The 14,854-nt window shown below is 40.9% G+C and overlaps 1 protein-coding gene and 1 long non-coding RNA gene across 4 annotated transcripts in view; one reads left to right on the top strand and one right to left on the bottom strand.

Moving 5' to 3' along the window:
* The window catches only part of LOC141767026 (uncharacterized), a 136,029-nt gene that overhangs the window by 64,250 nt on the left and 56,925 nt on the right, over positions 1-14,854 (bottom strand). The window lies entirely within an intron of this gene.
* Positions 11,827-14,854, top strand: part of shisal1b (shisa like 1b) — a 53,462-nt gene continuing 50,434 nt past the window's right edge. Inside the window, exon 1 of one of the 3 annotated variants that reach the window (XM_074634283.1) lies at positions 11,827-12,436. The gene's annotated coding sequence lies outside the window, so the exon portion shown is untranslated. Of the gene's footprint in view, positions 12,482-14,854 lie in introns of all 3 variants that reach the window. The other 2 variants (XM_074634282.1, XM_074634284.1) reach the window with 2 other exon arrangements.

The following is a 14,854-nucleotide window of genomic DNA, read 5'->3' as shown; positions in this document are numbered from 1 at the left end:
GACTGAAATATCTCAACAACTGTTGGATGGATTGCCGTGAAATTTTGTACATTTCATCTAGTGAAACCGTCAATATTTCACTTGGTCCAATACTTTAGTTTATGACTTAACCCTTTACCATTCCGCCCTCCTTTTTAGAAGGGTATGGGTGTGGGACAGGGGGTCTTTAGGGGGAGATAGCAGGTCAACAGTAGATGTCACATAGAAGTGGTGTACATCATCTGACAGCTGAAAGCGTTATTATCAAGTTAACTTTGACAGCCTGAGTTTTCACTCAACAAAACGCAGACTAGCCAGGCAGAGGCCATTGTCATCACTCTAAACAAGGATCTAAAAGTAAATATTACAAGATAACTAGGGATGCACCGATACCGATACCAGTATCGGGTATCGGGTCCGATACGGTGCTCATGTACTCGTACTCGCAAAACGGCTCCGATACAAATGCACCGATACCACTTTACAGCAGCATGATGTTAACCTCTCGTCACCATCTTTCTGGTCCTCACGCTCCACCTCCCGACGGTGCGGGCGAGACGGGTCGGTGGTGCACCTGACCCAGCTGAGCACAGAGAAGTACTCGTATGGGTACTCGATATCGGCGAGTACCCAAATGTAAGTACTTGTACTCGTACTCGGTCTGAAAAAAAGTGGTATCGGTGCATCCCTTAAGATAACCAGACATAAACGAGCATTATGAGATCTTCATTGCTGCCCCTCACAGTTGAATTTGGCTGTGCACCGTTTGTGTCCGCCTCTCTGTGGTCAAAACCTGATGAAGGAGGTCACCTCATCAAATGTTAGATCTATTTTTCCTCTCAGAGAGCACAACGTGTCAACAAGTCAGAGAGCTGTGAATCAGTGTCTGAGACACGAGGAGCCAGACTACCAGGTGTGTTAGATTTGACTCGGGCAGACATAACAAAAGGCCTCTCGCCACAAAAGATTTGCAACTTAATGTTGCTGTTAAACATTTTTGCGTCAACGCCAGAATGAGTTGTAATTCAACTTATTGTCTTGGATGGTCTCTCCCACGCTCCCTCTCTGGTTTTAATTTGTAGCAGCACATTGCTGAAGCTATCAGTAGGGTTGGCATGGTACAGAAGCCTGAGCTATAAAAGGCTGATTAGAGGTGAAGCAAAACAGTTCTTGAAGTACTACTTGGTGTAAAAGACGGCACCTCAATGAGTTTCACTTTATTTCCTTTCTTGAAGCTTAAAAGAAACACAAGATTAAAAAAACACATAAAATCTAACCGTTCTGTCATTAAAAGTGTTGAAGGCACAAATGATTGCTTTTCATAATTAATCTTTGCTTTTATGAGTGACCATTCATGCTGCTTCTGAGTTTTTTTTTATTCTTTCTCTAACTTTGTTGGTGGCAAAAAGTTGGAGGAGAGGGCAGCATAAGATATTATTAGTTACTAATAACTAGGGCTGTCAACCGCTTAAAATAGTTAATCATGATTAATCGCATGCTTTTCCATAGTTTATCGCGATTAATCACAAATGTATATGTGTATATGTAATGGATATTCTAAAAGTAGTAACTAGAATACTTTTCTGTCGTATACGACAGCATTGACTTTGGGGGGTTAAAGGAAGATTTATCAAGTATTTAATACTCTTATCAACAAGGGAGTGGACAAATATGCTTGTTTTATGCAAATGTATGTTTATATTTATTATTGGAAATCAATTAACAACACAAAACAATGACAAATATTTTCCGGAAACTATGGGTGTAAGAACAAATCGAAAATATTGAATATCACAATATTATGTTTTATGATACTCTACTGATTCTCAAAAACACTGTATTGATTTTTAATTAATAGTTTACCGAGATTAACTTTATACATTTCTTTATACTAAGACAGTTTTCCTAAAATTTGATTTAAAAAAATCGCAACATATCATCTTGCTTACAGTATCAATCAATCAATCAATCAATCAAACTTTATTTATAAACGTTTGATTGATTGATTGCTTATAGTATCGCAATATACTGAATCATAACCCCTGTATCATGATACGTATCATATCACCAGATTCTTGCCAATACACAGCCCTAACAGAAACCTGTGAAAACTGCATTTAGCATAAAACAATATACTCAAATCATAACATGGCAAACTGCAGCCCAACAGGCAACAACAGCTGTCAGTGTGTCAGTGTGCTGACTTGACTATGACTTGCCCCAAACTGCATGTGATTGTCATAAAGTGGGCATGTCTGTAAAGGGGAGACGGGTACCCATAGAACCCATTTACATTCACTGATCTGGAGGTCAGAGGTCAAGGGACCCCTTTGAAAATGGCTATGACAGTTTTTCCTTGCCAAAATATAATGTAACTTTGGAGCGTTATTTAGCCTCCTTCACGACAAGCTAGTATGACATGGTTGGTACCAATGGATTCCTTAGGTTAGTTATGTTAGTTTAATATGATGCTTTAAGACTGAGCCGCTACAAGCTAAAACTCGGTGGTGCGTTAATGCGTTAAAGAATTAGTGGCATTAAAACAAATTTGCATTAATGCGTTATTATCACGTTAACTTTGACCGCCCTACTGTTAACATCTCTGAACTTAAACACAACATTTTTATGTTATATTCTGCTCATTCTTTCCATTTATCTCCTTTTGTTATTGCAGGAGTTTGTCATTGGCTTGCAGTTAAAACATGTCACAGGAACTTTAAAAGCCACTAATTTACATCCATGCTGCTCATCAGCTATTCTACAGTCTGCCATTTTTACAGCCTGCTGTCCTGAAGCACCGTTTTATTTTATTATCGATGCAGTAAAGACAAAAAGATCCTCTGCAGCCATTGGAATTGATCTCAGCGTTGATAATTCCTGCATTGTTTTCTCACTAAGTATCTTCAACCGAAGCGACAGTGAACGCATCAATCGCCGCTAAAGACACGGTTTTCTCTTGAGGTGAAAAGCTATTAAACTTTGTACCCAAAAAAACAACTTCATCTCAGGGGAGGGTTGTTGATGTAATAAAGCATCATCTCTATTCACAAACACAAAAGTAATTCCGCTGCTTTATGACAGCAATAACAAGGTCTCGGCCGTGACGGTGACCATGACCACAATGAGAGTTGTCATTTTAGTTTTAGCCAAAAAAGTGGGTTGCAGATATTCACATACAGTCGTGTTGAAAGCTTTTCCCCTCCAGTTTCATCAGTCTGAATCAGTTTGACTGACAGCAGCTCTCCCCACTGAGGCTTCAGACTGAAGTATCCTGATAGGTGACGGTGCTCGGAGGCTTTCTTGTTTACACACAGGCGAGGATGAAAAGAGCAGATATACTATTGACAGCTGGTAAATATTTTATGGAGCTGTTCTGTGCCGTCTGACATTTTCTCTTGGCCTCTTCATCTTTTGAGTATGTTGTACAAAAAAAGCAGATTTTAAAAGCTGTTCCAGAATGATTTATCTGACATATTAAAACGTGGACACAGACTGCTGTCACGCACATTATGATTTAGGACCCATCCTTCTATAAATTAGCAGGAGTATTTGCCTCTGAAAGTGGTAGTTTTTTGAGGACATTGTGGTTATTTAAGTTTTGTGGCATTTTGTCTTTAAAAATTATATGTATGCCCCTTCTAATTAAATCCCTTCCCCAATGTAGCAGTTGGCAGCACAATTTACATATTTGTGTCACCTCTACAACTTACAGACCAAACTTTTCCCCAATATTTAATATTTAAGAGCCACAAAGATAATACTGTATATAAATAAAAAAATATGGAGTAATTCTTTACACTAATTTAATTGATCAAACATTAATAATTTTGCCATTTCAAAGTCCATAACTTGTCTATGAACCCAGACCTTTTGTTTTTAATAATAAGGGCAACTGCAACTAACAATTATGGATTAAGCTTAATTTTTACAATTAATTGATTAATCATTTAGTGTATAATATATTAGTTTTGAAAAAGTGCCATTTTTAAATAGCTTGTTTTGTCCGACGATCAGTCCTTAATCCAAATATATTCAATTTACAATAAAATATTTAATCTCGATTAATTGCTTGATTGTCCATAGTTAATTGCGATTAATCGTAAATCAACCACACATTTTTTATCTCTTCAAAATGTACCTTAAAGGGAGATTTGTCAAGTATTTAATACTCAAATATTTTTATTATCAAATATTTTTATTTATTCTTTTTATAATTTTTTTTAATCAAAGCACTTGTCTAAAAAAAAAAATACAATCATTTATTTCCTAATCATTTGAATTGAGTTTTTATGCAAAACCTGACCATACATGACAATAAAAAAGTACAGTATAGTACTGTGTAGAGTACCCTCTCACCCTGAAAAATAGGGCTCCCCCGGAGACTACGGTGTAATTCCAACACTGTAATTTAACATGCATATAATGTTTTTTGTGTAAAATATATCGAACGTTGAATGACATCAGATTTAAAATGTTATTCCTTCATTTTTCATAAAATTTCTGAGTGTCAGACAAAAAAAACACTTGCCTGCCACAGTTAAAAAAGTTAATTTCAGACACTGCGTTCTTCCCCAATGAACAACATCTCATATGTATCCCATGCACATGGTGCAGATGGAAGAAGAGCAGTGGTGTTGCTTTTGTCGTTTTGACAGTACAAATGTTAGTAATTATATGATGATGGTGAAATGCTGGTAGAACAGAGAAAGTAACATCGGGACTGACCTCAGTCTTGGCAATATGGTGACAGCCGTATAAAAGTTCAAAGTTTGGACAGAGTGACTCCTGAGAGAGCAAAGCTATTTCAGTGGGATGCCAGGACCAATTCGTCACATCACACGCAGTCGGAGATGACATCGATTAGACGTACGACTGATTCACAGAAAGCACGGTGGAGGTTATGACTCGAAACCTGTCAGAGAGACTTCTTCTACAGTGCAAAGTCAAAAAAAGCTCAAAGTAGGAAAAGTTGGAGGTTTTAATCTCATAAAATCCATCCCCCCAAACAATAATTTGATCTAAAAATGCCATTTAAAGCTATATTCTGCAACACTGAAAGCTAATTTCTCTGTGTGTAAGTATGCATATAATCTCACTTTGTAATTCCCTCCAGACGTTGATTTTTTTGGAGAGAAATGCAGCTGCTCCGCTCAGAACAACAAGGATTCAAAGAGAGCCATAAAAGCTATCGCCTGTTCAGCAGCATATTAGTGTGTTCACTGGCTTGTTTGTTTTTGAAGGAGGAAAAAAAAGATTATCCTAATATTTTTCAGATGGCTGAGCAGTTTATGATTGAGTCTTGTAATTGCTGATGTTAAGTGACACCCCATTGCTTTCAAGATGGGGTTTAAAGCATCGCAACAAGCAACGCTACCTTCGAGGCAATTAGGAGGACACACTTCCCTGAATGAGGGGGAAGCACGCGGACAGCCACCCGCCAGGGGATTCGCTGATGTGGTGTCTGATTTTTCCTTTTTGTAAAAGGCTGCGTCAGCACCGGCATGTCACGATTACATGAAGGGGTGGAGGTGGGGTGTCCTTACCAGCCTCCCCCTAGTGGAGGCAGCTTATACATGAAGAACAACAATCAACCGTAACAAGTAACAGCTCATTTGGGGAATTAAATGGCCAAATTCACTTTTTGTCTTCCATTCTGACCTTTTGAATTTAACCAAAGCAAAAGCAAAAACTGCACCCAAATGTCCAAATGTGCCATTCGATTGGTCGAGTCATTAGAAAGCAGCAAGATGCAAGTTTCTATTAGCAGCATCCATCTACAGACCAGAGGACATGCAATGACTTGCAGGGATTTGCACAATTCCCCATGCATCCTCTGACCTCTATCTAGTGCGCTTAAGAAGGGCCCCTGAGAAAAGCTTGACAACCTCATTCACTCACTTTGTTACCATGGGACTACGTCGCATCAGCTGCAGGACACTAATTCATAGCTGGGCTACATTTTGCATAAGAACCTAATAAATTCATTTTTAAAATCACCACTACAGATTGCCTACAATAGGAAGTAACTCAGCTCCAGAGGGCTGTGCTGTAGAAGGGGAGAGGGATCTAAGAGACGCAAAATGAAGGAAAAAAAACACAGACAAGCCTTTTCAAAAAGTCATTTCCTTGCACTTGGACCATATAATACAAAGCTAAGCCGAAATCTCTTTTTTTATAGATTGAAAGTCACATCTGTATCAAATACCCTGCAGGTTTAATGGTGGACCGTGTAAGCTGATCCTCTACATTTATGGAGCCTCCTAAAAAAATTCAAAGAAATCTCCCGGAGCTTGGCTTAAAGGAAGAAAAGGCCACGCTAGACAGAATAACTCCTATCATCTGAATCTCTGAGAGGAGGAACATTTAACAGAAACAGAAAAGGGAACTGGAGAAGATACTTTTAGTTTGTAAGAAGGTACAGGTATGACACAGCTATTAACCCTCTGAGACCCACAATAGACCTGTTTTAGTCTTTTTTTAGAGGGGTACAGGGGGTGTTTAGGGGGAGATAGCTGGTCAACAGTAGATGTCACATAGAAGTGGTGATCATCATCTGAAAGCTGGGAACCTGAAGATTAATTTGAGATGCAGCTCAGCACTGTGTGTCAAGTTGTTCTATGAATCAGAAATAAACATGAATTAATCTATTAATGAATTAATTAAATGTGTATATGGTTTAGAACATTATGATATAAGTTTATGATGGTCATTCCCATGCATACCATGCTTTTGACATTTCTGCAAGAATTGCATTTTTGGGCAATTGGATGGCGAGTACTTCTGTTGTGTAAACTGCTCATAAACCCCCTTATTAAGATAAGATATTCCTTTATTAGTCCCACAGTGGGGAAATTTGTAATATTATTGCCAATCTACCTAGGAAAGCCATCCATCCTCTGAATGCTCTAGGTCTGTAGTTTGTGGCTGTAAAGTTTCATGAGGCTGTGATTATCATAGAGGTCACAACAGGTCATTTTATACAGTGAGGTCAAGTTTCAATAAATGGTTTGACTATAATGAAATGGCTCCTTTGGGGACTAACATCATCACACATGAATACAGTTGGGCTCATTGGATCTAGAAGAGTCTCAGCTTTACAGTGATACCCAATTTATGTAATTCCAAGACTGTTTATGGACAAATATGCAGAAATATACAAAAACACAATTTTTAGAATAGGCGCAAATAACACATTTATACTGCATTCAAAAAACTGCATGTGATTATCATAAAGTGGGCATTTCTGTAAAGGGGAGACTCGTGGGTACCCATAGAACCCATTTTCATTCACATATCTGGAGGTCAGAGGTCAAGCGACCCTTTTAAAGCCAATAGCTTTGGAGCGTTATTGAGCCTCCTTCCCAACAAGCTAGTATGACATGTATACCAATGGATTCCTCAGGTTTTCTAGTTTCATCCGGCGGGTCTCAGAGGGTTAATGAGCCCAGCTGCATGGAGAACGATTCATCTCAAGTCATTAACACAACCCTGGACATCAGCACTCTGTTTACTCTCCAGTCAACAGAGAGGACACGCACCTAGAGGTGAAACTCCCCCCCGCCACAGCAAAGAATGACTGCTCTGTTTACAGTAAAGACAGTCAGTGTCTGATATACAGTCACCAGTATTATCTTGTGATTAAGTGCCGCCAGCGAACAATCCACGCAGCTTCCCTGCTTTGCATTCATTTATCATGACCCCATTTCCAGAGTACATTTCAAGCCACTCAATATTTCATAAGAGTTGTAAGAGAAATGTGTAATATTTACTATCTGGCACTGTGGGTGAGCGTTCCATATTAAAACGGCAATCCTGGCAAAGGATTTCATCACAGCTCTTTTCTGTGACAAATAAAATCATCTTTTATGGTTTCATGTTTATTTTCATATTTATAGTTTTTGGTTCACACGCAGTGCAAATGCAATATGGTTGACTGAAAAACAGCTTTTCACTTGTGAAGTGTTTTCACTGAATGTTGGTCACAAAGCAACATATCTACATATGATGCTTCATGTGATATCGTACGAAATGTTGTGTTCATTTCTGCTCCAGTCCTTCAAAGAAAAACGTCCATCTTCACAGGAAACAACTTGGTTAGGTTTAGGTAACAAAACTACTTAGTTAGGTTCAGGAAAAGATTGTAGTTTGGGTTAAAATAACTCCAGAAGTGGCGTAACTTCAGGACTCGAGCTTAAGGATGTCCTGTCGTCCCGGGGACGAAAAAACATAGTAATCGGGAAAGATGAAGATTCATTTTGGGACGAGAGTTGAAAGAAAAACACCTGCTGGAATGAACGGCGATAAAAATGACTGCATGTTTTGTAGCACACAGTTGGCAACATAAACACACACACGCAGCACATGCCGTCGGCCTCCGACCTCACAACAGTCGCAGCGGCAACGGGGAATTCAACCCAAATCAACGAGGTAAGCTTGCTAGTATTAATGTTAATGTTACCAGTTAGCTAACGTCACACTGTTTGATGTCAACGGTAACGTTACAGTTAACGCTTGCTAACGAGTCAGCAGCCGACGTTTGCATTTACAGCGAGTGAGCTGACGATAACGTTATGTTAACTATGACAGGTCAAGACTCTGCCACAGCTCAAATCACGTTACTAATGTTAACCTACTTATTTACCTACTTACTGCTCTCTCTCTCTTCGTCCCCTTTGGATAATGAGGCTGCAATGAGATCTCTCCATCTCATTTTGTCCGTGGCAACATGCTGCGTCTCTCCACATGACAGGAGCATCTTGTCCAGCAGCAACTCCTCCAACTTTAGGACGCACCAGCTAGCAGGGCCGGTTCCATATGCAAAATCTTGTTTTCTGACCAAATGCACTTTTTACACATACAAAAATATATATACTGTACATATATTTCGATTTAACTTATCTGCATTTTTAACATCAAAATCAGAACATACATGCAAATTATAAATGGCTAATGTTAAAGGTCATTTTGAATGATTAACAAAAGATAATGTAGAAAAACAAAGATTTTAAATTCGGGAAAGTCCACATTCATTTTGGGACGGTAGTGAAAAAAAGTTAGTTGAGAGCCCTGATAACTTAAGTACGGGAGTTACGTGACAAATAAATCAACGTTGACTTCCGGTTTCACACGAGGGATACAAACAGCAGTCTCCTGGGAGAAAGTCTAGTGTTTTTCGACCCCCCCATCCACCCCGACCTCCTCCCTACTGTACGTGGTGTTTGTCACTCTTTATACTTCGTGGTTCACAATTACATGGGTTACATACAAATTGATTTCATAGGATATATATACGAATTACAGTGCATTACTCTTAGTAGGTGTATGAGACCAGCCTGCATAGAGAGAGATCTGTGCTGGATCAGAAATTACTAACTATGAATAGTTAAGTTATTTCCTCCCAACACTCACTAAGTCCACATGCAGACACACAAACACACACTTCTATCGCTGCTGTGCATACTTCCTCCTGGCTGATCATCATACAGCCCACTCCTCCACACAACCTGCCTCAGGCCTCCCTGTCGGCCTTTCCTCCCTTTGACAGAAACTGGACCTAATCAGAGTAGCCACCTTCCTGCTGCACGTGGTCATGCGTCTCGGAGCATCACCCGCCAGCCGAGACGGCACAATACCCACGGTGCTCCACAGGAGCACCTCTCGCTCGCTCACCCACGGTCAGCGGGCGAACGTGCAGCGTCAAGATAACATGGCCATATGTTCATACCCCTCATTTCCCCCCACCCCACCCCCCGCTCTGGAGAGATTCTCCATCACTTCAGCCGTGGTGTGAACTGTCACTTTACCCGTGGCGTGTGCGTGATCCATGACATTTTGACACTTTGTCAACATAATTGAGGAAGCTGTCAGGTTGGCCCCTGAATCACCTTTCAGTGATGTGTGTGACCCCCATTGATCCACCGCTTCATGTGCATATTGACCCACGCATGCACCGGACTCCAGGGACACACTTAGGCTCTCTGGCTGCCATGTACTGTAGCATGAGGAATCGGCAGAGCAGAGGAGAAAGGCAGAGTATCACAGTTACAGCATGTCCCATACACACAAGCTGTGCTGACACTCGCAAGACCAAGTCACCAGTTACAATACTGGTTTGTCTTTACGCCTGTAAATGTTACAAAACCAACAGTTCCCACTAGTTTACTGCTCAGTGACGTAATGTCATTGTAGATTTAACAATAATGTGGACAGTTTTAATTTAATTCTGATCCACGATCAGCACTGAAAGTGTTGATGAACACAGCTGGGAGGTGGCCATAAAGTGCCACAATTCCTATAGTGGCCTGGAGCAAGCCAATCTGCTCTTTGTTGGCACTCTTAACCAGCACCTGTCCTGTCAACAAAATGTTTATAGGCAAATGCAATAGCGCTGCACATAATGATGATTTTCTTCATCAATCTATCTTTTTTTTTTTTTTTTATTAATTAGTGTATACATCGTCAGAAATTTTTTAAAAATTGCAGATCACAGCTTTCCGTAGCCCAAAGTTATGTCTTTAAACAAGCTGTCAAAAGTCAAATATGTTCAATTTCTAGTGATATTTAACAGAAAAGCAGCAAACTGTCACATTTCAGAAGCTGGAAGCAGCAAGGATTTGGCATTTTTTACGAGGGCTGTCAAAGTTAACCCGATGATAACGCGTTAAATGCAAATTTGTTTTAACGACACTAATTTCCTTAACGCATTAACGCAATCGATGTTTCGGACGTGGTAGCTCAGTTTTAAAGCTAGAGTGAAGATACTGGCATCATATGAAACTAGAAAGAACTGTCATGGCCATTTTTCAAAGGGGTCCCTTGACTTCTGACCTCCAGATATGTGAATGTAAATGGGTTCTTTGGGTACCCACGAGTCTCCCCTTTACAGACATGCCCACTTTATGAAAATCACATGCAGTTTTGGGGCAAGTCATAGTCAAGTCAGCACACTGACACACTTACATCTGTTGTTGCCTGTGGGCTGCAGTTTGCCATGTTATGATTTGATCATATTGTTTTATGCTAAATCAGTACCTGTGAGGGTTTCTGGACAATAACTGTCATTGTTTTGTGTTGTTAATTGATTTCCAATATTGAACTAATACATACATTTGCATAAAGCAAGCATGTTTGCCCACTCCCATAAGTAAGATAAGAGGATTAAATACTTGACAAATCTCCAAATGTGTGATTAATTGTGATTAATCATGGACAATCATGCGATTAAATAATTTAAATCAATTGACAGCCCTAATTTTTACATGATAAATTACTTGAATCAATTGATTTTCTGGAATCGATTAACTGATTGTTCCAGCATTAAAACTAACAATTTATCTATTTAATTATTTTCTCAATTAATTGATTAATCACTTTGGTTATAAAATATCAGAAAAAAAGTATCCATCAGGTGACATCCAACGGTCCAAACCCAAAGATATTTAGTTACCATATAACATATATGACAAAGGAAAGCACCAAATTGATAATTGTTTTTCAACTCTACACTGTAGATTATGCTTCTAAATTAGCTTTGTCTCTACCACTGTATTGATGGTACTGTTAATACTAATATTATTGTGTTTATATTCTATTTCATTGACCAAATACTCTCAGAACGGAGCAATATCAGATGACGCATGTGTGCTGCATGAATGCAGTTTTCTCTTCAGTTCATTTGTGCATTTGACACAATGTCACTTCTGTTTCCTATGTTGTTTGTTTGTGTGAATCCAAAATGAACCTGCAGCACATTCCTTGTCGGTGGACCAACCTCTGGACAGGCGGAGTTGGGAGAGAGGAGATGAACTCTCACAAGGATGCTAATAAATGAAGAGGCAGAAATAGAGAGCGAGATCATGTTTGCAACAGAGAGAGAGAGAGAGACGTTTTTAAAAGGCATTAAAAGGCAGGGTGATTTCACTCATGAGGGAAGTTGAGCGGAGAACTAACAGGAAGTCTTTTCCCTCAAGAGGAAACCAAGTGGTGTTACTGTAAAAGAAACTGACCTTGTGGCTTCTGTCGGGAAGGAATGCATGCAGAGGAGACAGACAGGGAGATAAACAAGAGCTCATACAGTATAGAGGATCACCCTCCGGTGCTCACACACAAGCTCTCTCTCCCTCCCTCTCTCACTTTCTCTCTCACTCGCCCACTTACTCAGTATCGTTTCATCTCTCTCTCTCTCTCTCTCTCTCTCTCTCTCTCTCCCTCTCTCTCACACTCTCAGTCGCTGTGCTCTGACGGATGGGGATACACTGCCAAGGAGGACTTAGGGGCGAGAAGAGAAGTGTTTCTTTTCTTCTCTGGTGTGTTTTCTTTCCCTTCCGCCTGGCTTCCCTCATGAGCTGTTAATTCCAGCCCCGGTCCTGAGGATGAGGGGGATCTATTTGTGAGGAAGGCGCGACAAAAAGGAAGAGGAAACAAGGAGCAACAGGGTGGTGAATTCTGCGATACAGGAGTGAGCGACAAGACCTTTTTCTTTTTCCTCCAGGCTCGAGCAAAGGTTAGTGAAGGAAAGCTGCTTATCGTTAAAACAAACACTGCCTGCTGTCATTGTTTTATCCTCTGTTCTTTACTTTGTGATCTCTAACGAGACATTTCTTATTCAAAGCTTTTCATATTCATGTGTACCTTAGTGTCTATTAAGGCTTAAATGAAATGTCCTCACAGAGCAGTTTTAATTGAGGACATTAAAAGTCCATTAGTTGCATTTCTTTTTCATATGGTAAGTCAGGTTGGTTACTGAAGTTTCACTCTAGGTCAACGCGACTGTATAATTTCCTAAATGTATACAGTATGGTTCTCAGGTGGAGTCTGTCCTTTTGGTGGAGATAGCAGCGAGTGAGCAGCAGGAAGAGGCGAGGACAGCTCGCTCTCATCAGCCGTCACTTTACACAGGAGGCAATTAAGCGGGACTGGCAGCCGACGCTGCCGGTAACTTGGAAACAGGCGTGTGGGAGACGCATGGTGGCACATGATAGGATTTAGGAGGGTGGGGAGGAGAGAGAGGAGCAGAGGAGGAAGGAGATTCCCTTTGTTCATTCACACAAAAGCCTGCTCCTCTGTGAACAATCCTGTGTGTCTGTGTGAAAACTGGCCTCAGGGGCAGCAGTTTATGATTTTGCATGACAGTGAACATTGTTCCGAGTGTGCGTGTGTGTGTGAGTGCATCTGCACAGAAAGTGTGTTAGTGTGCTATGTGTGTGGCTGTAATACATCCCTTGGGTGTGTATTGGAGGTAGTGAGTCTCTTAGGTGAGCCCTCACGTTTAATTACCACAAGTGGAAGAAATTATTCAAGCTTTAAACTCGTCAGACAACGGGAGGATGGGAGGAAAACAATCATATTGTGATTCCTGGATGAACCATTGTGTAATTTCTATAATGATTGGATATACGCAATGAATGAGCTCCCTGAGGACTCTGCCTTTGTTCAGGCTGCATTTATTTACAGTATGTGATCGGAGAAAATAATCCTTGAACCCAATAAAGACCTATCTCGCTCACCGTTTTGTCACAAAGCCTTCTCGCAGCCATTTTTCAGCGTTGGTTAAGATAAGCGTGCCTGGAGACGGTGAGGTTGGCCTCTGGCTCCTGGGAACGAAAGGCCTCTGACGCAAGCTGATGAAGTTTTTTTAAAGATTCACTGTTGTGTGGGGGTGGAGGGCAATTTGATTAAAAACGCATTAAAGAAAAAAATAAGGGTATTGTGTTCTCAGTGTAAACACAGGTGGAGGCACGTAGGGCAATTATTCTAAACCGTGTGTGTTTAGACACAAAAGGAGAGATCTTGCATAAGCGTAAGCCTTTACCGTCCATTAATATCAGTGACAGTTAAGTGTTGGTCTATATTCTGCAGGATGTGTTTATACAAAAACCCAGACCGTGAAGAATCTGCTTTTAAAACAGATCATTCAGCAGCAGATTAGCGCAGTGACTGTCCTCGCTTTGTGTTTAGTCTGGACTTTGTTTTTGTCACATAATCTCAGTTAGGGGAAGTGCCGGTGAGGACACCGGTTAATAAACTTGTGACAACACCGGCGTCACCAATTACACCGGACATTTTACAAGAAAAGACGACGCTTAATGTCTGTAGAGTGCTTACTTTAATCTTTACCGTCAGGTGGCTGTGTCTGGCCTCTCCGGTCAAGCTTTCGCTGCGGGGCCGCAGGTTTCTACCGGGCGCTACTGCGCCATGCACACCGGCTGTGAACGCTCCGTCCTCCACACGGCGATTGCCTCAGCAACGTTATGGTTCCCTTATAGCTTTGGTTTAAATCCGATAGCCAAATAGGCGCTTTTGTTTGTCGCTTTGACATCAAATCCTGCGCCATCGTCTCGTCTGTCAACTCTCTCTCATCCCGTGACAAGTGTGTGAAATCTGACTCCTGCTACTCTGAGCTGAGTCTCCGTATGGAGCAGACACTTTCACTTTCAGTTTGCAGCGTCCATCGTCCGACTATGTATTGATAACACGGCGCTGATACGCCAGAATGAACTAAATGGGTTTTATTTCTTTAAAAAAAAAGAAGCAAAACAACGGTGGGGCAGTGGGCAAGACATGTAATCGATGTGTGCACGAACACAGTGTAACTCCGGCAACATTGACTACTGCGGCAAGCCTAATCTCAGTCACCTATAGCAGTGACCGAGCATAAGCGAGGTCAGGACAGTTGGTTCTGGCCGTCCGTCATCAGTAGAGGGTTGTTTCCTGTGTCACCTTGTCTCAGGCACACACACAGTACTTCCACACAGGAGCAGTTATAGTGAGTCCATCAGTGGCTCGCTGACTTTCCCGACTAGAAGGAGTCATTGACATTGTGAGGGTGTTGATGTCTGCTCGGTGCACGCATTAACTCGCACGTACAGTAAACACA

The sequence above is a fragment of the Sebastes fasciatus genome, chromosome 4 (genome assembly GCF_043250625.1).
Source record: "Sebastes fasciatus isolate fSebFas1 chromosome 4, fSebFas1.pri, whole genome shotgun sequence".
NCBI lineage: Eukaryota > Metazoa > Chordata > Actinopteri > Perciformes > Sebastidae > Sebastes > Sebastes fasciatus.
The sequence above is the reverse complement of the archived record's forward strand: the minus strand, read 5'-3'. Positions and strand labels throughout refer to the sequence as shown.